The sequence below is a fragment of the Lathyrus oleraceus genome, chromosome 1 (assembly GCF_024323335.1).
Source record: "Lathyrus oleraceus cultivar Zhongwan6 chromosome 1, CAAS_Psat_ZW6_1.0, whole genome shotgun sequence".
NCBI lineage: Eukaryota > Viridiplantae > Streptophyta > Magnoliopsida > Fabales > Fabaceae > Lathyrus > Lathyrus oleraceus.
Window position 1 is genome coordinate 19,132,242 of NC_066579.1, and position 27,100 is coordinate 19,159,341.

Below are 27,100 nucleotides of genomic sequence, written 5' to 3' on the forward strand. Positions count from 1 at the left end.
CTCTTGAGCATAAACAGATGAAGCATTTGATAATACAAGATCACTGCAAAAAAATCTTCCAAAATGATCAAAGATTGATGGAGATTTTTGGATTTTGTGTTTTGAGTTCTTGAATGAATTGAGAGAATGTTGATGATTTTGATCTGGATTTTTGGTGAAAAAAATATTCTGTTATGTTTATGGAATGATTAAGCTTATATATGATAGCTTAAACCATGATTAATTGTGTAATTAGACAAAATGCAAGAATTAGTGAAATGTGAAATTTCAAGAGAGGGCCAAAATGTAACTTCCACATACAAGCGCATGCCAGCTCAAATGTGATTCAAGCAAGTCCAAAATATCACATGTGAAGTGTAGAAACAAGTCCCATTCCCATTGGATGCTTATTTTTGAATTTCACCATATGGTAGAAAAATGTCCAATTTTGCATTTTCATTCTTCGAGCCAAATCTCAAATTATGAAGCCTAGCCATGAAATGATGATTCAAACACATTCCAAATGCCATTTCTGAGGTGTTGCAAAAAGTCCCATCTCAAAATTCCAAATATTTCACAAGTTGGACGATTTTGCCCCTGGTTCAATTTAACAGTCCAGTTGAAAAGTGACTTTTTGCATTGGCCACTTTTGGAAAAATCCAATGATGCACCCTTGAAGTACATGTCAAATGGAGTTTGTGCATATAAAGAACTTGCAATTTGGACAATCCATGTGGTAGTTATGGCCTCCTGATTACGGGTCTTTTCTGAAATTCACTGAGCCATATTTTGCAAACCACACATTGGATTTTTGAGTTTTTGGACTTTTTGGAAAGGTGAGATCAAGATCTTCAACTTTCATGTTGGACAAAATTCCATTTGAAGCTTGTATGATGCAGTTATTTTGAGGAGAAAAAGTTTCCATTTTGGGCAGCTGAAATTACAGGTCGCCTGCTATTTTTGGAAACTTTCTGTCTGACCTCCAAATCTTCAACCTTGGTCTTTGGCATGTCAAATGAGACTTATATGGACATGAATGAGGCCTTTCAAACCATTTCCCACCTTCCAATCCATAAAATCGGGCACAGTTGACCACAGTTGACCACAGTTGACTTTCTAGGGTTTCTGGTTGACTGAACAATGACTGTTGGCTTCTGAGCATCCAATCTTTGGCCAAACCACTTCAAAATGATCCTTGGACCATATGAGCTTGAAAAATCAACCCTAGGGCTTTGTCTCAATAAAAATGGCACTTGCTTGTTTGACTGACTGATCCTCCTGATCAGTTAGACCTGATTCATCAACTGAGCTTGCACTTGGGCAAATGGACAACGCAATGTTATGCAGGGGCCTATGTTATGTTATGACCTAATATGAAATGAATGTACAAAATGGTAGGGTGCAAATTTGAGGTGCTACACATATAAGGAAGCAGTGGCTTCTAGGGACGCTTCTTTTTGGAAAGATGCTATCCAAGATGAAATGGATTCAATTATGTAAAATCACACTTGGGAACTAGTTGATCTTCCGAAGGGATCAAGACCCATTGGATGCAAGTGGGTGTTTAGAAAAAAGTATCATAGTAACGGTACATTAAACACCTACAAGGCTAGACTAGTAGCAAAAGGATTTAGACAAAAGGAAGGTGTCGATTATTTTGACACATATGCACCGGTAGCAAAAACTACGAGAATTAGAATCCTGTTTGCACTAGCTTCCTTGAATAACCTTATTGTTCATCAAATGGATGTTAAAACAGCATTCTTAAACGGAGATCTCGATGAGGAGATCTACATGGAGCAACCAGAAGGCTTCATGCTTCCTGGAAATGAACAAAAGGTATGCAAACTTGTTAAGTCTCTATATGGTTTAAAACAGGCACCAAAACAATGGCATCAAAAATTTGACACCGCCATAATTTCAAATGGGTTTGTTCCAAACTCTTGTGACAAATGCTTGTACACAAAGGTGCGCGAAAGTGTTGTGATATTTCTATGTCTATATGTTGATGACATGTTGATTATCAGCAATGAAATGAATGGAATATTAGAAACAAAGAAATTTTTGACTTCCACATTCAAGATGAAAGATCTTGGACTAGTTGACAATATACTAGGGATCAAAGTAAAACGAAATAGTGGGGGTTATGAACTTAATCAAACACATTATATTGAGAAAATGTTGGAAAAGTTCAAACACCTAAACTTTAAGGAAGTAAACACTCCATTCGATCCTAGTGTCAAACTTCAAAAGAACAATGGGAGAACCGTGGCACAACTGGAATATGCAAGTGCAATTGGATGTCTAATGTACTTAATGCAATGCACCAGACCTGACATAGCTTTTGCAGTTAGTAAGATGAGTAGATTTACTAGCAATCCAAATGATGAACATTGGAAGGCCATAACTAGGATTTTCGGATATTTGTTAAAGACAAAAAATCTTGGCCTTCATTATGGTAAGTTTCTTGCCGTACTAGAAGGATATACCGACGCAAGTTGGATATCAAGTGTTGGAGATTATAAATCTACAACTGGGTGGATATTCACATTAGCTGGAGGTGCGATTTCTTGGAAAAGCAAGAAACAAACATGCATTACTCTCTCAACCATGGAATCAGAGTTTGTGGCTCTTGCGTCTGCTGGACAAGAAGCATAATGGTTAAGGGACCTCTTATTGGAGGTTCTGTTAGCTAAAGACAATGTTTCAAAAGTATTGATACATTGTGATAGTCAAGCTGTAACACCCCGATTAAAATAAGAGAATTATTTAATTGAGTTAATATTATTTTATTAATTTAATTAAATAAAGTTGAATTATTGGATTATTTTTATTATTATTATCGATGTTATTTATTTTAATAATAATTAAATAAATAAAATAAATGGAATATGAAGAGTGGAAGGGTAAAAGAGGAAATTGGATAAAAGAGGCCAAAGTGAGGACTCAGGTTGTTTTCACGTGTTTTGCCTCAGAGTCAGAGAAAGGGGGAGAAACGCTGAAGAGAAAGAGAAGGAAGAGGAAAAGGCCAAAGATTGCTCAGAGCTTCCTTCAATCCAAAGAGGTAAGGGGTCTGAACCTTATTAAACAATAATATGCTGAAAATGGTGAAATATTAGATGAACGAAATTGGGTTTTTAGTCGAAGGAATTCGTAGGAATTATATGCAATAATGTTAGGATTTGTGAAATCGAATAGGGGACTATTTGTATTAGATGATATGAGTGATTTTGTGTGAAATTTGGACTGTGGAAGGATGAATTTGGATAGATCTCGTAGCAGAAAAAGCCATTGCAGATCTGGAAATCTGGTTTCTGGTCATACGCGTATGGCACTAGGCAATACGCGTATGAGATTGCTGGTACGCGTATGGCACTAGGCAATACGCGTATGGATGAAGAAGATGATGTTTTGAACGTGTTTTGGTCTCTGTTGGTACGCGTATGGGAATGTGATACGCGTAGCATACGCGTATGGATATGGGCAATACGCGTATGGATTTGGTCAGGCGTGGGTAATACGCGTATGGGCATAGGCAATACGCGTATGGGCAGACTTGTGGTCTTTCCTGGGCTGTTGTTGTGCAGTTTTGGTTGGTTAGGCTGAGCGAGGTAACTTAGCTGATGCATGGTATACGAGGGATCATTTCCCGTTGCTTTGAGTGGTACAGATATTAGTAGAGTGTGATAATACTGTGTTTGATTATGTGGTATGATGTGATATGCTTTTGTGATAGAATGTGTTAATGATGATGATAACATGAATATATGATGCTGTTGTTGCTATGTTGATTATGATGCATGCTCGGTGTGCATGCATTCATGAAAGGCCGATGCCTAGTGATGAACGGACTGAGTTCCAATGATGTTGTTGACTCCGGGCTTGTTGAGAGGCTTGGTTCCTTGCGGGGAACTCGGATTCTATGGTGATGAATCTGGGAGTGGTGATCCTGTAGTTGGTCACAAAATGGGTATACCGAGTCGTGTTGAGTCATGCATGGGTGTGTGCATTGCATTTGATATGTTGTTTTGTTGATGTTCATGAATATGTTGATTATGATGATTATGATGAGCTGCGTTGGCATATGAGAAATATATTTATGTTTATATTTCTGTCGTTATATTATTATTTAATAATGTAATTCTCACCCCTTCTGCATGTGTTTATGTTCATCTATGATGAGCAATGTGCAGATAAAGAGGAGTAGCTATTGTTGAGGTTTGAAGAATAAGTGTAGAGTTATTCTACAGAGTCGAGTCAAATGCTCTGGTCATGTGACACCGGGGTTATGGGATTCGATAGATAATTGATTATTATTTACGTTGTTTATGATGACTAACATGTTGAGACGTTTTGTTGAGATAATGTTGAACCATTATTATGAATTGTTATATGATGAATGATAATATTAATGTTGTTGTCCGCTGCGAAGTTTTAATAAAATAAATAATATGTTTTATGTTGTGATGCGATAATTGCTATGTTGTAAGAAATGTAAACTCTTCTACATGTTGTACTCTGATAATATATTTAAATATGTCGTTTGGGTAGAAGGGTGTTACATTAGTGGTATCAGAGCATGGTCAGTCCAGTCGAGTCATAATGTGATGCTTTCCCTGTTGGTCGATTAGTGTAAATGACACTGTCGATATTTAACGGTTGTAGTTGTGTCGTGCAGAGTATGGCTGGAGAAAATGACCTTGCGATTGCTGAGGCTTTGGCTGCTATGGTGCAGGCTATGCAGGCGCAGCAGAATCCGCCGGTCGACGAGTTTAGGAATTTGGGAAGGTTTCTGAAGAATAACCCTCCTACATTCAAGGGGCGCTATGATCCAGATGGTGCTCAGATTTGGCTGAAGGAAATTGAGAAGATTTTCCGGGTGATGACGTGTACTGAAGCACAGAAGGTGCAGTTTGGTACGCATATGTTATCTGAAGAGGCTGAAAACTGGTGGGATAATACTCGACAGAGGATTGAAGTACCAGGTGCTGAGATGACTTGGGAAAGGTTCAAGACGGCCTTTCTAGAGAAATATTTTCCTGCTGATGTGCGATGTAAGAAGGAGATGGAATTTCTGGGACTGAAGCAGGGTAACATGTCTGTTGCTGATTACGCTTCGAAGTTTGAGGAGCTGGTGCAGTATTGTCCTCATTATAATAATGCTGATGCTGAGGAATCCAAGTGTGTCAAGTTTGAGAACGGGTTGCGTCCCGAGATCAAACAGGGCATTGGTTACCAGGAGATTCGTAGGTTTCCTACACTGGTTAACAAGTGCAGGATATTTGATGAAGATAGCAAGGCTAGGACTGCGCACTACAAGAGTCTTAGTGAGAAGAAGAATAAGGATCGTGGTAGTCCTTATGCATCTCCGAATGGTAAAGGTAAGCAGAAAGTGGTAGATGAGAAGAAGCCAAGTGGAGGAGGATCTCCCATAGCTGATAAATGTTTCAAGTGTGGCGAGCCAGGCCACCGTGCTGATAGCTGTGCCAAGAAAGTGCTGAGATGTTTCCGATGCGGTCAGGCTGGACATAGAGTTACTGAATGTAAGGATGCTGGTCCGACATGTTTTAATTGTAGCGAGAAAGGCCATATCAGTTCGCAGTGCTCGAAACCGAAGAAGGCGGCTACTGCAGCTCATACTACTGGTAGGGTGTTTGCTCTGAGTGGGGCTGAAGCTCCTAAAGAAGATAATCTGATTAAAGGTACTTGCTTGATTAATAATGTTGAATTGCTTGCTATTGTTGACACTGGTGCTACTCATTCGTTTATTTCGTATGAGTGTGCGACCAGGATTGGTGTGATTATGTCGTCCCTAGGCGGAAGTATGGTGATAGATACTCCTGCTAATGGTTCTGTGAAGACTTCTGTTGTCTGTCGAGGTTGTCATTTGACGATCTTTGAGAGAGAGTTCGTGGTTGATTTGGTGTGCTTACCCTTGCACCAAATTGATATTATTCTGGGAATGAATTGGCTAGAATTCTATGGCGTGTTTATCAACTGCTATAGGAAGACGGTGCGATTTTCTGAAGTTGGTGAGAATGATGAGGCAAGATTTCTATCTGCTAAGCAGGTGGGGGATTTTGTGAAAGATGAAGCTCAGATATTCGCTTTATTTGCGTCTCTACAAGCGGATAAGAAAGTGGTGAGTGTAGATTTGCCTGTTGTCTGTGAATTTCAAGATGTGTTTCCGGAGGATGTAAGTGAATTACCTCCAGAACGGGAAGTCGAATTTGCCATTGACTTAGTACCAGGTACGAGTCCAGTGTCGATGTCTCCTTATAGAATGTCAGCAACTAAATTAGTTGAATTGAAGAAGCAACTTGAAGAATTGCTTGAGAAGAAGTTTGTGCGTCCAAGTGTTTCTCCTTGGGGTGCACCAGTATTGTTAGTGAAGAAGAAAGAAGGTACGATGAGGTTGTGTGTCGATTACCGGCAGTTGAATAAGGTGACTATCAAGAATCGGTATCCATTGCCGAGGATTGATGATTTGATGGACCAGTTGGTTGGAGCTCATATTTTCAGTAAGATTGATTTGCGGTCGGGTTATCATCAGATCCGAGTGAAGTCAGATGATATTGCGAAGACTGCTTTCCGTACGAGGTATGGTCATTATGAATACACTGTGATGCCGTTCGGTGTGTCTAATGCTCCAGGTGTGTTTATGGAATATATGAATCGTATATTTCATCCGTACCTTGATAATTTTGTTGTGGTGTTCATAGATGATATATTGATATATTCTAAGACGGAAGAAGAGCATGCAGGACATCTGAGAATTGTTTTGCAGGTGTTAAGAGAAAAGAAATTATATGCGAAGTTATCTAAATGTGAGTTCTGGTTGAAGGAAGTGAGTTTCCTTGGCCATGTGATTTCGAGTGGTGGGATTTCTGTTGATCCGGCTAAAGTTGATGCTGTATTACAGTGGGAGACTCCGAAGTCTGCTACTGAGATACGCAGCTTTCTGGGGTTAGCTGGTTATTATCGCAGATTTATTGAGGGCTTCTCTAAGTTGGCATTGCCGTTGACGCAGTTGACTAAGAAGGGTCAAGTGTATGTGTGGGATGCAGCTTGTGAAGCGAGTTTTGTGGAGTTGAAGAGGCGGTTGACCAGTGCTCCAGTGTTGATCTTGCCTAATCCTGGTGAGTCCTTCGTTGTCTATTGTGATGCTTCTTTGATGGGTCTTGGTGGTGTTTTGATGCAGAATGGTAAAGTTGTAGCTTATGCTTCTAGACAGTTGAAAGTTCATGAGAGGAATTATCCTACGCATGATCTAGAACTTGCAGCTGTTGTATTTGTGTTGAAAATGTGGAGGCATTATCTGTATGGTTCCAGATTCGAAGTGTTCAGTGATCACAAGAGTCTGAAGTATCTGTTTGATCAGAAAGAGTTAAATATGAGGCAGAGAAGGTGGTTAGAATTACTGAAGGATTTTGACTTTGAATTGAATTATCATCCCGGTAAGGCTAATGTAGTTGCAGATGCGCTGAGTAGAAAGTCTCTACATATGTCTATGATGATGGTTCGGGAGCTTGAGTTAATTGAACAGTTCCGTGATATGAGTTTGGGTTGTGAAGTTTCCGCTGATAGTGTAAAGTTGGGTATGCTGAAGTTGGCTAGTGGAATTCTAGAAGATATTCGGAATGGTCAGCAAGTTGATGTCGCTCTAGTTGATCATATTACTATGGTTAACCAGGGTAATGGTGGCAATTTTGAGATTGATGAGAATGGCATCCTGCTATTTAAAGGTAGAGTTTGTGTTCCTGAGGTGTCTGAATTGAAAAAGAGTATTCTTGAAGAGGGCCATAGGAGTGGATTGAGCATCCATCCAGGTGCAACTAAAATGTATCAAGATTTGAAGAAGTTGTTTTGGTGGGCTGGTATGAAAAGAGATGTTGCTAAGTTTGTGTATGCCTGTTTGACTTGTCAGAAGTCAAAGATTGAACATCAGAAACCGGCAGGTATGATGCAACCTTTGAAGATTCCTGAATGGAAGTGGGATAGCATTTCCATGGATTTTGTGACGGGATTACCGAGGACGACGAAAGGTAATGATTCTATTTGGGTGATTGTGGATCGATTGACTAAGTCGGCGCATTTCTTGCCGATGAAGATTAATCACTCTTTAGAGAAATTGGCAGAGTTGTATATTGAGGAGATAGTGAGGCTGCATGGTATTCCATCCAGTATTGTGTCTGATAGAGATCCCAGATTTACTTCTCGATTTTGGGAAAGTTTGCAGAAAGCGTTGGGGACTAAGTTGAGGTTGAGTTCAGCTTATCATCCTCAGACTGATGGTCAGACTGAAAGAACTATCCAATCCTTGGAGGATTTGTTGAGAGCTTGTGTGTTGGAGCAGAGTGGTTCTTGGGATAGTTATTTGCCGTTGGTGGAGTTTACTTATAATAATAGTTTTCATGCTAGTATCGGTATGGCTCCATATGAAGCATTGTATGGTAGGAGGTGTAGAATTCCATTGTGTTGGTATGAATCAGGTGAGAGTGTGGTACTCGGACCTGAGATTGTGCAGCAGACGACTGAAAGGGTTAAGATGATTCAGGAGAAAATGAAGATTTCTCAGAGTCGTCAGAAGAGTTATCATGATAACAGGAGAAAGGCACTTGAGTTCCAAGAGGGAGATCATGTGTTCTTGAGAGTTACTCCGACGACAGGTGTGGGTAGAGCTTTAAAGTCTAAAAAGCTTACTCCGAGGTTTATGGGTCCGTATCAGATTTTGAAGAGGGTTGGGGAAGTGGCGTATCGGATAGCTTTACCGCCGTCGCTTTCTAATCTGCATGATGTGTTTCATGTATCTCAGTTGAGAAAATATATTGCGGATCCTTCGCATGTTGTTCAGTTGGATGATATCCAGGTGAGGGATAATTTGACCGTTGAGGTGTTGCCAATTCGGATAGATGACCGAGAAGAGAAGACCCTGAGAGGTAAGAAGATTGCTCTAGTGAAAGTTGTTTGGGGAGGTCCAGCGGGTGAGAGCTTGACTAGGGAGCGTGAAGATCAGATGAAGGAGTCGTATCCGGCTCTATTTGCTTGAGGTATGTTTTCGAGGACGAAAACTCTTTTAGTGGGGGAGAGTTGTAACACCCCGATTAAAATAAGAGAATTATTTAATTGAGTTAATATTATTTTATTAATTTAATTAAATAAAGTTGAATTATTGGATTATTTTTATTATTATTATCGATGTTATTTATTTTAATAATAATTAAATAAATAAAATAAATGGAATATGAAGAGTGGAAGGGTAAAAGAGGAAATTGGATAAAAGAGGCCAAAGTGAGGACTCAGGTTGTTTTCACGTGTTTTGCCTCAGAGTCAGAGAAAGGGGGAGAAACGCTGAAGAGAAAGAGAAGGAAGAGGAAAAGGCCAAAGATTGCTCAGAGCTTCCTTCAATCCAAAGAGGTAAGGGGTCTGAACCTTATTAAACAATAATATGCTGAAAATGGTGAAATATTAGATGAACGAAATTGGGTTTTTAGTCGAAGGAATTCGTAGGAATTATATGCAATAATGTTAGGATTTGTGAAATCGAATAGGGGACTATTTGTATTAGATGATATGAGTGATTTTGTGTGAAATTTGGACTGTGGAAGGATGAATTTGGATAGATCTCGTAGCAGAAAAAGCCATTGCAGATCTGGAAATCTGGTTTCTGGTCATACGCGTATGGCACTAGGCAATACGCGTATGAGATTGCTGGTACGCGTATGGCACTAGGCAATACGCGTATGGATGAAGAAGATGATGTTTTGAACGTGTTTTGGTCTCTGTTGGTACGCGTATGGGAATGTGATACGCGTAGCATACGCGTATGGATATGGGCAATACGCGTATGGATTTGGTCAGGCGTGGGTAATACGCGTATGGGCATAGGCAATACGCGTATGGGCAGACTTGTGGTCTTTCCTGGGCTGTTGTTGTGCAGTTTTGGTTGGTTAGGCTGAGCGAGGTAACTTAGCTGATGCATGGTATACGAGGGATCATTTCCCGTTGCTTTGAGTGGTACAGATATTAGTAGAGTGTGATAATACTGTGTTTGATTATGTGGTATGATGTGATATGCTTTTGTGATAGAATGTGTTAATGATGATGATAACATGAATATATGATGCTGTTGTTGCTATGTTGATTATGATGCATGCTCGGTGTGCATGCATTCATGAAAGGCCGATGCCTAGTGATGAACGGACTGAGTTCCAATGATGTTGTTGACTCCGGGCTTGTTGAGAGGCTTGGTTCCTTGCGGGGAACTCGGATTCTATGGTGATGAATCTGGGAGTGGTGATCCTGTAGTTGGTCACAAAATGGGTATACCGAGTCGTGTTGAGTCATGCATGGGTGTGTGCATTGCATTTGATATGTTGTTTTGTTGATGTTCATGAATATGTTGATTATGATGATTATGATGAGCTGCGTTGGCATATGAGAAATATATTTATGTTTATATTTCTGTCGTTATATTATTATTTAATAATGTAATTCTCACCCCTTCTGCATGTGTTTATGTTCATCTATGATGAGCAATGTGCAGATAAAGAGGAGTAGCTATTGTTGAGGTTTGAAGAATAAGTGTAGAGTTATTCTACAGAGTCGAGTCAAATGCTCTGGTCATGTGACACCGGGGTTATGGGATTCGATAGATAATTGATTATTATTTACGTTGTTTATGATGACTAACATGTTGAGACGTTTTGTTGAGATAATGTTGAACCATTATTATGAATTGTTATATGATGAATGATAATATTAATGTTGTTGTCCGCTGCGAAGTTTTAATAAAATAAATAATATGTTTTATGTTGTGATGCGATAATTGCTATGTTGTAAGAAATGTAAACTCTTCTACATGTTGTACTCTGATAATATATTTAAATATGTCGTTTGGGTAGAAGGGTGTTACACAAGCCACCCTGGCTAGAGCGTTCAGTGAAGTGTACAATGAAAAGTCTAGACACATAGGTCTTAAACACTCTCTCGTGAGAAAAATGATAAAGGATGGGATCATTTCACTAACATATATACAAACAAGCTATAATTTGGCTGATCCATTTACTAAACCACTGGCCAGAGATTTAGTAAAGACTACCTCGAAAGGTATGGGATTAAAACTCCTTGAATAAGGGTCCGACAATGATAGCAACCCAATCTGAAGTTAACACATCTTAACCTAAGATTCAATGGGTAACAACAAGTCGTTGATTCGGAAGGTTATGCAACATTCCGCGATAATGTTGACAATTACAAACTGAGGGTTGAGTTTTCAAAGAAACTCTTAATGAAGTTCTATATCAAGGAGGATACGTATCTCAAGAAATAGATACGAATTGAACTTCACCTATATGAACTTCAAGATGGTGTCGTCTTAAGGTGAGAGTTGGAATTTCTCTCATGAAAAATTCATGAAAACAGGAAAAGCACATGGTCATAAATAGTGTTAGGAGAGATATGTAGGCGAAGAACATCTAAAAGTGTGTGTATAGCAACGCCGGTCTGATCACATGGGATAATGGTTCAAAGCATAGCTACCTAACGTTCCCATTAGGCTTTGCGTTGTCTTTACTAAGGTTAAGTTCAAATCGAAAGATACCTAATTGTATTAACACTTTTTGCTTTCTATATTCTGGAATTGGATTTGTCATTATTAGAACAAGTGGGGGATTGTTGTAATTTATTAAATACAAGTGTGTTCCAAAATGACAAATGGTGGAAGTGAGTTAATGCTAATAAATGCATGAGATAACTCTTCATAAATTTTGAATTTTGAATTTTGAATTCGGAGATTGTAACTCTTCATGAGATGTTGCAAAGGCGAAACCATGCAACTGTTGGTGAAACATGCTGCAAGCCAACCATTATGATTATTGGAAAAGGACATTGCTTCACCAAAGGCCGCTACCTTGTGAAACAATATCAACATGGCCTGTAAAAGCATAAATCCGGATTCAGAATAAAACACACAAAATCCGAAAATCCTCTAAATAATTCCAGACGCTTTTCGCTACATTCGGGTTTTCGCCGGTCTTGCGCAAACTCGATAAGGCTGAATTATCCTGGGTATTCCTGCATCAGAACTCTAAGACAATCGAGAGTGCTTGAAATACTATAAGGAAAATGTTGCGTTCACGATTCAAGCATGGATCCCTTTAATCTTTCCGAAACTCTATCAACTACAAAAACACTTTTGTTTACCAAACAAACAAATGCATTTAGACATCTCTTCCTCATTGTAACTAATCTATACTTTTTTTTAGACAAGTGCTACTAAAATAATATATATCCCATGCATGGGATGGTGCTCGCTTACAAATTTAAATTAATACAATATTCTTAGAAGATAAATTATGCCTATGCTTGTTCCCTGATGCCCAGTATAAATAAACCCTTATTTAGTTTTCATATAAACTACTCCATACATTAAACATTGTATTTTCCTTTCTAGCTAATGGCTTTACCCATATTTTCATCTCTCCCATTTACCTCTAACAAAATCCTTTTTCCCAAAAATGGATCTTTATCGCTACCAATATCGAACTCCAATTTCCGTCGTCCAACTCAATGCATGGCAACATATGAAGTTGCAAATGATCATAGTCAAACCCAACAATCTTTTAAATTCCAACCTTCAATTTGGACCAATGATTATATCCAGTCATTAAATAGTGAATATAAGTTATGTTTATTTAATATTAACTTTTTTTTTCTTCTTATTTTTACATTTTTTTTTATTTATAACCCCTCAATGCAATTTTTTTGTCCTTCTGAACTAATGAATATACGTTATTGTTTAATATATATATATATATATATATATATATATATATATATATATATATATATATATATATATATATATATATATATATATATATATATATATATATTGGACTTAAATTTAAATATTTATTTATATATCCCCATGTAATTACTAGTCATTGAAAGTTTACAACAAAAAATACTAACAGTTATTAGTTAATACATTAAATTAATGCAGGAAGATATGTATGCAGAGAAATGCAAAGTGCTAAGGGAAGAAGTAAGGATGATGTTTAACAAAATGGAAAATGAGGTTGATCAACTTGAGTTTGTTGATGTGTTGCAAAGGCTTGGAGTTGATTACCATTTCAACAATGAAATAAGGAACATGTTGGACAATATTTACAACACACAAACATCCAAGTTGAAGAATAACTTATATGCCACAGCACTCAAGTTTAGAATCTTAAGACAACATGGTTATGATATATCTACAGGTTAATATTTTTTTGGAATAACTAAAAACCTTTAATCTCTTTAGAAATTTTGAATTATAATATGAGTTTTGGTGCAGATGTTTTTGTTGGCTTTCAAGATGAAATTCTTGATTTGAAGAAAGATATATCTGCAGTTGATGTAGAGGGAATGTTGTCCATGTATGAAGCCTCATTTCATTCATTTGAAGATGAAACTATATTGGATGAAGCAAGAGATTTCACAACTAAATTTCTCAAAGATTATTTGAACCAAAATGGTGATAATGATATTATGTCACTTCAAATAAGTCATGCTTTGGAGCTTCCATTACATTGGAGAATTCCTCGATGGGAAACACAATGGTTCATCAATACATACGAAAGACAACAAAAAAAGAATATTGATTTACTTCACTTTGCTAAGTTGGATTACAACATTGTTCAAAACATATACCAAGAAGAACTAAAGTATACCTCAAGATGGTGGAAAAGAAGTGAACTTGGAGAAAAGTTAAGCTTTGCTAGGGATAGAATTGTTGAGAATTATGTTTGGACAGTTGGTACAAACTTCAAGCCGGATTTTGATTATTTTCGAAAAGTTATGACAAAGGTCAATGCCTTAATTACCACAATTGATGATGTTTATGATCTATATGGCACCTTGGAAGAACTAGAACTCTTCACAGAAGCAATTGACAGGTAACATTCAAAAATAATTTATTGTTTCTGAAAATTTTTCATGTTGGTAAATAATCATCAATACTTTGTTTGTGATTCTAGATGGGATCTAAATGCCATGGATTCTCTCCCATACTACATGAAAATATGCTTTTATACCCTCTATAACTTTGTGAATGATCTTGCTTTGGATGCCATGAAAAACAATGGGTACCATATTACTCCATACATTAAGAAATCGGTAAGCAATATCATTTGTTTAGGTTATTATCTCTATCAATTTAGTATAACACATTTGTTTTGTTTTGTTTAATAGTGGCAAGATATATGTAAAACATATTTGATTGAAGCAAAGTGGTACCATAGTGGATACAAGCCAAGCCTTGAAGAATACATAGAGAATGCATGGATCTCCATAAGTGCTCCTGTTATACTTATTCATGCTTACTTTTTGATTCCACATTCAATCAAACAACAAGATTTGGTTTGTTTAGAACAAAGTCCCGACATAATTCGGTACTCATCATTGCTTTTACGTCTTCCTAATGATCTCGGAACTTTTAAAGTACGTTGTAAACTTAACTTTTATTCCTTACCGAACTCTATTTTTTATATATATATTCACTAATTTTTTTCATTTTCTTTGTTTTATTAAGCGTGAAAATGAGCAGGGTGATATTCCAAAGTCAATTCAATGCTACATGAATGAAACTGGTGCTTCTGAAACTGAGGCTCGTGAGCATGTAAAGTCCATGATAATTACGGTATGGAAGAAGATGAATAAATTAAAGAAGCTCAAACTTCATCTTTCTCTAAAAGTTTCATAGATACTGCTATAAACCTCGGTAGAATGGCATTGTGCATGTACATGCATGGGGATGGTCATACCATTCAAGATCCGGATATAAAGAATCGTATAATGTCATTAATTTTTCAGTCTGTTCCTATGACAAGTGCAGAACATGTCATGAATAGAGGATTAAGCAGCAATGATCATTTTGAAAGGGAATTTAATGTGCTCGAGAGTTTGGCATCTATGGAGGAGTAAAGAGGAAGAAGACGAGCAATGAAACAATGAAATCTATAACTCATATTTGCTTCTTGGAATTTATAGCACCCATTTCCCAACTAGAAAGTTCTTCTCTCTAGTTTGTTTTTCCTTTGTCTCAGCATTTGTACTTTAGTTTCATTCCATAATAAGTTTCTAATAAATAAAAATTGTACTCGGCATGATCAATGTTTCATTGAATTCAATAAACTATTGTGAGATTATCGAATAATTTTTCATTTATATTATTGCATATATTGTCGGGTCTGTAGTGCCGACCCGTTTGACCCACTATATTTGACGGGTTGAATAAATTTTTTTAGAAAATTTTACCCTGTACCCCTACAATTGTACTCAGACCCCTACATTTAAATTGTTTTGACCAAAATACCCTCATATAAATAGGGTATATTTTTCATTTCAAATTTTTTTACCATTTTCGTTGAAGACTTCCGGAGAACACAAATATTTGACTTTTTTGCATTGTAAACCGGAACACTCAGAGTAAGTCTTCCGGTTCATTAATTGTATACCGGAACACTTCTCTAAAGAGTTCCGGTTTGTTGCCTTTAAGGGGCACTGAACCGGAAGTCTTTTAGAAAGTCTTCCGGTTTGTATAGTTGTTTACCGGAAGTCTTTAAGAAAGACTTCCGGTTTGGATGATGTATACCGGAACTCTTTAAGAAAGTGTTCCGGAAGGCTTTTTTGGTTTTTACTAACCGGAACTCTTCTTTGAAGTGTTCCGGTACGTTTTTTTTGTTTTTTAATTTTAATTATTTTGTTAAACATTTTTTTTGCAGTGGTTCGAAGACGAGGTGCAGATGGCCGGATTCCAGTCCGCACGTTAGACCGGGGTGCATCTTCATCTGCAGCTGCAGCTGAGCCGGCTGGATATCCAGGAGGGTCGTACGATACGTCCCTTTTGGTGAAGTACGAGCATCATGTTGCTCGACATATATGGTTCGGTGAGGTAAGTAAACGGGCTATATTTGAAAATGAATAATAGTTGAATATTTTATAATTTGTTTTCTAATATGTGTTTTAATTGTTTTTAGGAAAGAGGTCCAAAGAAAGAGTTGAAGGTTGCCGGACATGGACTGAAGTTGACTTCTAGGGTTCCATTGGCTCTTCCACCACAGATGGAGAGTTGGGTATCTAGATCCGGTTTATCTTCACTGCAGAGAACGAGTCTGAACAAGATAGACACAAATCTTGTCTCTGCATTTGTGGAAAGATGGCATCTAGAGACATCTTCATTTCACATGCCGTTTGGTGAAATGAGCATTACTTTAGATGATGTCGCATGTCTACTTCACTTGCCCATCAGGGGTATCTTCTGGAGTCCTCAGGATGTGACTGAAGAGCTAGTTGTTGAACTTGCTGTTGACTACCTAGGAGTGTCACAGGGTCAGGCACAGTCACATGTTCGTAGCTGTAGGGGGTCGTATTACAAGTTGGAGTGGTTATATGATTTATTCGTACATCATAGAGCTGCTTCCAACTGGGCATATGCGACTAGAGCATATCTATTGATGTTGGTGGGTTCCACCATATTTGCTTATAAGACCTTTACACTTGTAGATGCACGATACCTCCTCCTGTTTAGGGACTTGGATGGATGTTCAGGATATAGTTGGGGAGCAGCTGCACTAGTTACCCTTTACCGATATCTTGGAGATGCGTCCATGTACAGTTGCAAACAGCTCGGTGGATATCCTACTCTCCTACAGGTATATAATTTAATTATGTTAATTAAGTGTTGGATTCATTTTATAAAATATGTTAACTTAATTTGTTTTATTTATTATGTTTGTATTTTGCAACAGTGTTGGATTCACGAGTACTTTCCAACTATTGGAAAAAGAGGGGAGAATTGGAAACCTGCTGATAACTGTGGTCTTCCCCGAGCGATGAGATGGTCGTATAGGCAGGGAGTCCTGAAGGTCGATGATTTACGACCTATTTTAGACGAGCTGACACCTGCCGACGTCATATGGCGACCATTTGAGGATCATAGAGCATGGTGTGTATTTGATGAGATATGTCTTTACATGGGCTGTTTGCAGTGGGGTGAAACAGTTGTCCCATACTTGCCTAATAGATGTTTACATCAGTTCGGGTATAGGCAGTATGTTCCATCCCCACCTCTGGATTGTATGATGGCGACGGATATTGATGTTGATTGGATCAGTTACCATCAGAGTGTTATCGCTATGATGGCGACGGATATTGAAGTTGTTATTCATTGCTTCCCAACATTTAACCATGTCACCTATACTGTTTCCTAACATCTGCTTTAACTTCCAATGAGCAGATTCAACCCTAAAAATATTGAAAATAACACATAAAAAATACATAGAAATAATATCAGATATAAAAATAACACATACAAAATTATAAGACGTACCGATTTGTCGTTGTGTTACCCAAATGTAGCACTCGATTAATCCATGCTCCAACAAATCTATGCCTATGTGGAGTCAACCATGTGTCTTTCACATAATTAATAAATCCACTATAATCAACACTTGCTTGCTCAAGTTGATGCAACCGCTGACCATACTCAACCTCATCACTAGCCCAGACAACTTCTATCCATAATGTGTCTATCGTCTTTTGCAGGTCATTCACCACATGTTGTTTGCATTTGGCACCAACGTTTTTATTAATGTGAAATCTACATAGCAAATTAATCGAGCTGGGAAACACAACTTAAATTGCTTTCATCAAGGCAAGATCTCTATCTGTCAAAATCACTTGTGGACACATGTCTTTCTTCACAAACAACTCTTTTAATTTCTCCAATACCCAGCAAAAATTATCTGTTTGCTCAGACTCCATATACGCAAATCCAACAGCAAAAGTCAACTCGGTCGATGTCATGCCAACAATTTCAAACAAAGGTTGTCTATATTTGTTTGTCTTGTAGGTGTTATCCATAACTAACACAATCGGAAATATATTCAACAACTTAACTGAATCAGAATGTGCCCAAAATATCTCTCTCACCATTTCCGAGTCATCCTTTTTTCTACTCCAATACACATATCCTGCATCCTCAATAAGCTTAAACAGATGTTGTATCTCACTCCTAGGACCTCTTATCTCTTTTTGTATCACACTCTTATGCTTGTATACTTGCGTAATCCGAGTGACATTCTCAGGATAATTGTCTTGCAAGGAAAGCAATATGTGTCTAGGTGCTACATGTCTCTTTGCCAAATCAGCGACATGTTGCTTCTCATCTGTGGTCAACCTACCAATAAACGAATGACCTTCTAATCTATCCGGTAAACCATGATTATGTAACCCATATTTTACATCAATCTTCCAACCAAATCCATCTTTCGCCGGAGTCGACCTGATTTTAAATGGACATCCACATTTCTTCGACGCACTTTGGGTACCACTTTCACTAATCTTGTGTTTCCCACATCTATCACAATCAAATATTATTTTGTTACTTCTCTCTCTCTTCCCCGTTTCAGTATCTGAACGACTGATAATAACAGTTACTTTATTGTTGATTCCAACCTCTTTAATCCATCTGATAACCTCTTCTCGTGTACCAAATCTTTCCGTCGTCATAAACGCATCAGTAGTATCTACACATATTTGGGGAAGATTTTCCATTCCTGCAAAATAAAAAAAAAATTTAAAAAAAAAATTAAAAAAAAAAAAAAAAAAAAAAAAGAAATTAGCGAACCGGAAGACTTCTTGAAAGACTTCCGGAACACATATAATACATACCGGAACACTTCTCCAAAGAGTTCCGGTATGTAAAATTTGTTCACCGGAACTCTTTCAAGAAGTGTTCCGGTTTTGTAAAAAAAAATTAATTGAACCGGAACTCTTTCATGAAGTGTTCCGGTTTGCTTTTTTGTGTGTTCCGGAAGTCATTCTTTAAGTCTTCCGGTTTGGAAAAAATACATATCGGAAGTCATTTTGCAGGAGTTCCGGTGCAAGGGGTGTGAAAGTGTAATTTCTGAAATTTTCAACTAAATGGTAAAAATGAAATGGTAAATTGGTTAAAACCAATTAAGGGTAGAATGAGAATTTTTAAAATTTTGTAGGGGTATGGGACTAACTGTAGGGGTACAAGGTAAAATTTTCATTTTTTTAACTCTATGTTCTAAGTTGACCCATCCCATTTAACCTACTTTAAAAATGGGGTGGGTAGATTTTGTCCATAAATTTTTAGATATGTTGAGCCTCTGCTAAGATATTGTCTCTGCCATTGTGTTTAAGTAATATGAGATTCATGAGACTTTTTACACCTATTTATTTTATTTTTTCAATTTTTTTCCTCTTCTCTTCAACATTTTGAAATATCAAAGAAGAGTTTCAAATGGGTTGTGATTGTTGTGATTGTGGCGGCATGGTAAAAAGCAAAAGCGTTGTGGTTACATGTTGTTAGAACTCAAAGAAGACTGGAAGGAAATCAAGAGTTAGTATTTTTTTGTCGATTTATTCTAATATGGGTTGTTAAAAAATATCTTTTGACGGTCTTTTTGGTAATGATTAAATTTTTTGTAAATTATATAGAAAATTAAACTATAAAAAGAAATTGTTAATGAATGGGGCAGGCGTGACTTTTGAGCTTGGACGCCCCGTCTGCTTTTGGACAAGTTTAAATAGGACGGGCCTAAACGTGGTCAATCACTGTTCGATTGCAGTATGAATGCTATCGTAGTAAGTATTTGTTTATCATCTCCACATGGATTAGTGTGATATCAATGTCGGTCAACAGTTACTAAGATTTTAAGCTTGGTTTGCAGGTTTTATTTTAAAAGCTACGCTATATAAAATGGACAGAAAAATAAATTTCCAGAGAGGTGAGAACTTGTCAGGATTGAATTTTATCTACCAATCAAATATGTAATTTACTAATCAGTTATGCACAATCTAAACATTCATCAATATCATCAAGTATCGCTCACAATAGAGTTCATGTCTAAACTTCTTCAAGAGTTCTACAATATTGTTTAATCGATGATCTCTCAGTCTATCAAACAATACGGAGCATTAAGAGTCGACACTCATGTAAATGTTAAATCTAAGTATATGTCTAGAGTTTAGTGTCTAACAGATGATTATCCTAGATCTAAATTCGAAGAGTATTTCTCAAATAACATTTCAAATCAATAGATAAACAAGTAAACAAGGATAACATCGATATAGATTCGTGAATAAATTATACATAATATCATGATTAATAAAAATGCATACTATAAAAGTTAACTTACATTCAATCCCAACAAGAAAGGGATTTAGCTACACATAGTAGCTAGATACAATGAGAAAAATGAAGATGAACAAGCATCCACCACGATTTCCCAACGATAGAAACGAATTCGACTCCGGATCTTCAAGAAGCACTCTAACTTGTTGTTTTCTAAGCCTCACTCTCTCCAAAAATGACTTCTCTTGGTTATTTCAAGAGAGCAAATGAAAAAATATTCAAAAAACAAGAGAGTAGACCCAAAAATTTGATTTGGATCTATTTATATAAAGTTATAAATTTGTTGTCTCTCCCGGTGAACTCATCCTTGTTCGGAGAACTCATCCTCACCCGGCAAAAGTTACTTTTTGTCCCAGCTGGCAATCAAAGCGCATCAAACTGTCATTGGCAAAAATATTTATCCTCTCCCGACGACCAAGACCTTGCTCGACGAACTCAAAATCTCAAATCCTCGCTCGGCGACCAGCACGAGTTTTGTTCCTGGAATTCAATTTTCTAGCCTCGCCAAAGCTCGTCAGGCGAGCTCGCTTTCTGCTCGTCAGTTGGCGTCGGACGAACATGCCAGAATTTCCCATCTTGGCTTTGTTCCTTGTTCTTTGAATTGTGTCTTTTTCTATGTATTCTTGCAACATTTCCTGCACACTAACACACAAACCAAGGATACCAAAGTCAATTGCAATATATATGACATTTGGTGGCAAACATAGGGAATTCAACTAACGAAAACACAAAATAAAGAGAAAAATGCCAAGTTTTTATATGCAATTTATAGCCCAATTTAGCACTCATCAGTCACCCGTTTTGCCACCCCTAACATTAATAGCTAAGCTTGTTAATGTATGGATTGATGAAATGCATGTGTTATGAAATTAGTTGTTTTAATTGATATGTTATGTAATGCATTATGATCCATAATAAACATAGATGTGTGGCTCGGGTGAGGTGAGTTGTTGAAGATGGTAGGTGCTTCACGGTGGAAATGTTGTATTTGAAAATACTTTATCAAACATATAAGCATGACTCGTGAGTGTGAGGTGATTTATGGTTATTGTTTGTTGGCATGAAAATTTTATTTGTATTTTACAATTGTACTGGTAAAAAAGTACAAGGTGTTCGTGTTCCCCCTGCAAGGACAGGGAGGTATATAACATGTTTGGATAATGAGGGTTTGCTCACAATGACGAGAAGCCTAGTGCGGTGGTTTTTGAGGTTGTTTATGGGACCAGTTCACGTGAGGTGAGAAGTTATGTTTTTTGGTCGACGCTGATAGGTTAAAAATGGGGTATTAGGTTAGTTGTGATGTTACAATGGTAATGAACGTGGTGCTCTTTGAGTAGTGGAAATCATGACTTAGAGTCTGTGTTTCCCCTTGAAGGATATTGTATTTATAGGGGTATCTGGGACCTAAGGTTTCTTGGGAAAAGACCACTGTCCACTTAGTCAAATGGTGGATAGTTGAATCCTTATTTATAAGGGAGACATGGGTCATTAACGACTATGACTTTATCTTTATCTGAGATACATCTTATCCCAAGTTTTTCCTCCATGGGCAAAGAAGACTTAAAGGTGAGGCGGTAATTGCTTCCAGACAACCTTATATCGTCGCCTTCTCCTAGGGACGGTCCCAGGGCATCACCCTAGGCAAGGCGTTTTCCAAATATAACACTAGTCCCTCAGGTATGAGACCATCGGTAGAAGGTTAATTATTTTTTCCCACGATTGATGGGGGTATCCCGAGAACTGGTGCTTCCCCCTACGAAGTTTTAGTTGACCTTAAGAGTCCAGGGTCATTCTGGGTACAATAACGTGTAGGTTAGCTCGAGGGATGTTAAGTCCCTCGGGCAAGGTGCATTAACCTTTCAGGTGGAACTTCCATCGAGCCCTCTAGAAAGACTAGATATTAATCCTATGTGGCATGACATAGGTCGCGCTTCGCAGGCGTGGTTTATTGGAAGGGATCCCGCCCGAGGAGACGTTAAGTCCCTCAGGCAAGAGTCTGATTAGTTTTAGGAATCTAAGTTCCTCCGGCGTTATAATGCATAGCCTGGATGATGAGAGATTCAGTCCCTCGGGAGAGGCATTTAACCTTTCAGGCGGGACCTCCACCAAGCCCCCTAGCAAGACCGAAATCCAGTCTCTAGGGCTTGGCATGGATCACACCTCTTAAGCATGATTTATTTAAAATAATTCTGCCCGAGGATACGTTATTCCCTCAAGCGAGAGTCTAATTAGTTTGACGAGTATAAGTTCCTCATACATTGTAATGCATAGCCCAACTAATAAGACATTTAGTCCCTCAAGAGAGGCGTTTAACCTTTCAGGAGAGACCTCCACCGAGACCTCTAGCAAGACTGAAAATCCAGTCTCCAGAGTTTGAAATGGGTCGTGCCTCTTAGGCGTCATTTATTGGAAATAATCCAGCTCAAGGAGACGTTAAGTCCCTTAGGTGATAGTCTTGTTAGTTTGAGGAATCTAAGTTCCTCAAAAGCTACAATACATAACCCAGATGATGAGAAATTGAGTCCCTCATGCGAGGCGTTTACCCTTTTAGGGACATCCATCGAGCCCTCCAGGAAGACTGAAATCCAGTCTCCGGGGCTTGACATTGGTCGCGCCTCTTAGGCGTGTTTTTTTGGAAATAATCTTGCACGAAAAGACACTAAGTCCCTCGAGAGAGAATCTGATTAGTTTGAGGAATCTAAGTTCTTCAGACGCTATAATGCATCGCCCAACTGATAAGACATTGAGTCCCTCATGTGAGGCATTTAAACTTTTAGGCGAGACCTCCGTTGAGCCCTCTAGAAAGAATGAAATCTAGTCTCAACGGACTTGACATGGGTTGCACCTCTTAGGTGTGTGTGATTTTGTCAATTTATCATAGCCCAGGAGGACGGGAAGGATCCTCTAATGAAAGTCCTAATATGTGTATTGCCTTGAGGGGAGACAAGGATCTTTGTTATGAAGTCCACCTATGTGTATTGCCATGAGGGGCGGCAAGGATCTTTGTCATGAAGCCCATCTATGTGTATTTCCACGAGGGAGGAAAGGATCTTTATCATAAATCTCATCTATGACTATTTCCACGAGGTGCAGCAAATATATTCATCATGAAGCCTAGTTATGTGTATTACCATGAGGGTCGGCAAGGATCTTCGTCATGAAGCCCAACTATGGGTATTGCCACAAGGGGCGACAAGGATCTTCGTCATGAAGCCCGGATATATGTATTTCCATGAGGGTGGAAAGATATTTATCATGAATCTCATCTATGAGTATTGCCACGAGGTGCGGCAAAGATCTTTATCATGAAGCCTAGTTGTGTGTATTCTCACGAGGGGCGACAAAAATCTTTATCATGAAGCCTAGCTGTGTGTATTTCCATGAGGGGCGGTAAGGATCTTCGTCATGAAGGCCAGTTATGTGTATTTCCACGAGGGGAGATAAGGATCTTCGTCATGAAGCCCAACTATGTGTATTTCCACGAGGGCAGAAAGAATCTTTATCATGATGCTCATCTGTGATTATTGCCACGGGGTGGGGCAGAGATCTTTATCATGAAGCCTAGCTATATGTATTGCCATGAGGGGAGGCAAGGATCTTCGTCACGAATCCCAGCTATGTATATTGCCACGAGGGGAGGGAAGGATCTTTGTCATGAAGCCCAACTATGTGAATTGCCATGAGGGGCAACAAGGATCTTTATAATGAAGCCCAACTATGTGTATTTCTGTGAGGGGCGACAAGGATCTACGTTATGAAGCTCTCTATGTGTACTGCCACGAGGGCCGATAAGGAACTTCCTGTGGAAGCCCAACGAAAAAGACATTTTAAAGAGGGGGTATTCCTAATGAAGAAAAACATTTGAATGATTGTTCAGAATTACATTGGCATATTGTTTACAAATAATTCTAATTGTAATCATATCGGAGATGAAGGTCGTTTCAAGTTCTTGGTAGAAGTGGTATGTCGAGCTTCTGAAACTTGTACGCTTCATAACAGTGTTTATGGTATATCTGATACGGTCCTTCCTAGTTAGGTTTTAGCTTCCCTTGCTCTACAGGTATGACTACTTCCTTTAGTACTAGGTCACCCTCTTGCATCTCCCTCGGATTTACCCTAGAGTTATATCTCCTTGCGACCTTGTGTTTGGAGGTAAACTTTCAGATATGGGAAGCTTCTCGTAGTTCATCGACCAGGTCCACATCACATTTTAGACCTATCTTGTTTGCTTCTTCGTTGAAATAGTCTCGCCACCAGGATGGTGTCTCAATCTCGAAAAGCAGCATAAATAGTCTCGCCGCCATGATGGTGTCTCAATATCAACAAGCAGCATTGCTCCTTCCCCATTGTAAGACCCCAATTTTGTCCCTAAGATCCCTCATGGCATCATATCATATCATATCATTGCCTCAAGGATCATTGTGCACCTTTGCTTGCTTTCTTAGTGGGTGGGTTATCTTTTGAGAGTGGTTCTTGATCACCAAGCATGTTTTGCATATGTATATTATTGCTTTTCATTTGTTTACTAACCAAAAGTACAAAAATATAGTCATCTAACCTTGTTACTTGCAGATGAAGCAATCAATAGTCAAAACAGTCAAAGGCAGCCATTGAGCTATAGATGGTGGCCATTCTTGAGAATTTGGGCACCATGATCATTCACAAGAGTTCATATGAACCATGACATCATTTTGAATCAAGACCTCAAGTGGAAGAGGCTTGAATTTCATCTGAGCATAGCTAGGTCAGCTGAAACCCTAGAAAAGTCAACACAAGTCAACTATGCATTTAATCATGGATTTGAAGGTGGGAGATGGTTAGAGAGGCCTCATTCATGTCCATACAAGTCTCATTTGACATTTCAAATATCAACAATGAAGAATTTGAGGTCAGATGAAAAGTTTCCAAAAATAGTAAGTGACCTGTAATTTCAAATTGCCAAAAATGGAAAGGTCTTCTCCTCAAGTTTACATCATCAAGAAAGCTTCAAATCAAATTTTGTCCAACATGAAAGTTGAAGATCTTGCTCTCACCTTTCCAAAAAGTCCAAGATCATCCATTTCTCATTTGTGGTTGAGAAGTTATGGATCAATCATTGCCAAGTAAATTTGAACTTCAAGCTTGCATAACTTTTGAACCAAAAGGCCAAATGGAGTGGTTCTTTTTGCAACATTTCCATCTTGATATGCTCTATCATAATCATGCATCACATTTTATCAATTCTCATCATAAAAATATTGGATTTTTCACTTGATTTCATTTGAATTTTTGGAGGGAAAGTAGCAATTTGAAAAATATGCATTATTTTCAATTCCAACCAATTGCAATTGCCTCTAAACAGATTTTGAAACTCATTTCAAGCCAAACTCGATACTGTTCCATTGTCGTGCATTGCATAAGGGTGGTTTTGCCATTTTGCATAAACATGCCAATTTCACTAATCACTTGCATTATGGCTAAACATGATTAACAAGCTTGATTAACAGATGATATTTAAGCTAAATCCTAACAGAAATTCAGTAACAACAACTTCACAAACTCAGATCTGAAAATTTTCATCTCAACTTTTCATCGAATTTCTTCATATCTTTTGCTTGTTCCTTGAGTTGTTCATCATCTACAAGCATTGTTGAAGATTATTGGAGCAAGATCCTGTAGAATTCTTGAAGAATCGTGGACTGTTGGAGCTTATGCACATCCATGGCATTTGAAGATTCCATCAAGATCAAGCATGATTGAGCTGTTGTTCATCATCCTTTCATCTCTCTAAACATTGTAGAACTTCTGTTTCAACTTGCCAGGACCTGAGAAGCGCGATTTCACTTTTGTTGCATCATTGAGGTTAGATTTCGAATGCTCCCATTCTTGAAATAATCATGTGCTTCTGGTAGATCTTTGAACATAGAGTATACTGAGCTTTAGATCATGAATTTTCATGCAGTCATGAGTTAGTTATCATAGTTTAAAGTTTGGTTGATGAAACTTCATGTGCTTAAATCTTTTGCTGTGTGTTGATTTAGATAAAATTAATGCTGGATTAATGATGTGTGTTGAAGGATGAATCGATTGATATATGTTTGGTAGATTTCTGTGTATGTTGGATCTTGATCATGATGAACACGATGAACATATGATGAACACCTAGGTTTTTGATTTCCAGATCGTATTTGATCTTCTTGCGCGCATGTTGCATGAGTTTTGTTGTTTTTCGTCCATGCACTGGTCCACGTCATGCACTGAGTGGCTATTTGATTGGTTCTGAATGATTGCCTGCGCCACGTAATTTAATGAAGCGCTGTGTTTCATGTAGCAGCGCGCTTCATTCAAATTTCTCACCAGTTCGATCCTGGCCAAAAGCATTTCCAACATTTGCTTTGCATATTATTTCCAATTCATCTTTCCATGTTCATGCTATGTCATTCATGCATTTTTATTTTTTTCTCTCCATTTAAAAATTCATAACTCCATGAATACTTATCCAATTCACATGAAATTTTTTTCACAATGATCTTCATGATGTTTACTATTTTATGATGATTTTTCCAGAATTTGTGCTCGGTTGGATTTTTAAATTGCCTAGGGTTTGTTCATGCATATGCTATGTTGCACCTTGCTTGCCATTTTCTTTGTGAAATAATGATGTTTGATCCAATGAAGCTGAAACTTTACATGTGCAAACTAGACATCCTAATGGTCATTTTGGTATAGGGTTTGCATTTTTCTCATTTCTGGATGTTGAGTTATGATCTGATTAATGTAGGTGTGACAGTGTGTGTCACACCTTTGCTTGCTTGATTTGCTAATTTTATTTACCATGCTAAATAAATGCTAAATGATCTGATGTTTTGCATGTTACTTCTTCTGGATGTTGGGATTGATCATGAATTTTTGTAGAATTTTTAGATCTAT

General features: G+C 37.9%; 1 pseudogene; it reads left to right on the forward strand.

Moving 5' to 3' along the window:
• The first annotated feature begins 12,436 nt into the window (after nucleotides 1–12,436).
• LOC127087779 (terpene synthase 10-like) lies at nucleotides 12,437–14,949 on the forward strand (annotated as a pseudogene).
• The last annotated feature ends 12,151 nt before the right edge of the window (nucleotides 14,950–27,100 follow it).